The following is a 551-nucleotide window of genomic DNA, read 5'->3' on the forward strand; positions in this document are numbered from 1 at the left end:
AGCAGCAGCACCAGCGCCCCCAGGAGCCGCCGCTGCCCCGGAGCCGGTTTCATCCCTCCCGCCGCGGCCGCGCCTCCGACTTCCGCTTCCGCCGCCGCCCGCCTGGCAACGGCCGCCGAGGGGCAGGCGGCAGCCAACGAGAGCGGGGGGCTCGCGTGGCATCATGGTCGAGTGACGGCTGAACCGACCTATCGGAAGGGCGCTGCGGCCTCCCTCGCGCCCTCCCGCTGCCTGCCGCGATGACTGACAGGGCCTGCATCCTTTCAGCGTAGCTCGGGCAGGAACCAGCCATGGTCCCGCCCTCGGATACCACGATGACGAACAAGAGCGCCATTCAATCCAGAGGCGCCCAGCCCTTAGCAACCGCGAGCCCCGCCTTAGTAACGGCCCTGACAGGCACGCCCCTCAGCCTATCAGAGCACAGGCCCGGCCCATCACACCCTCCCGCCCCCTCTCGAATCCCGCCTGATTGACAAGCGCCTCCTCAAATCAGGAAGAGGTCTCGCGTTGTTTTTGTGAGGGGGTCACGCGTGGGGGAGACGCAGGTCCCG

Source organism: Aptenodytes forsteri, unplaced genomic scaffold, assembly GCF_000699145.1.
Source record: "Aptenodytes forsteri isolate BGI_AS27 unplaced genomic scaffold, ASM69914v1 Scaffold373, whole genome shotgun sequence".
Lineage (NCBI taxonomy): Eukaryota > Metazoa > Chordata > Aves > Sphenisciformes > Spheniscidae > Aptenodytes > Aptenodytes forsteri.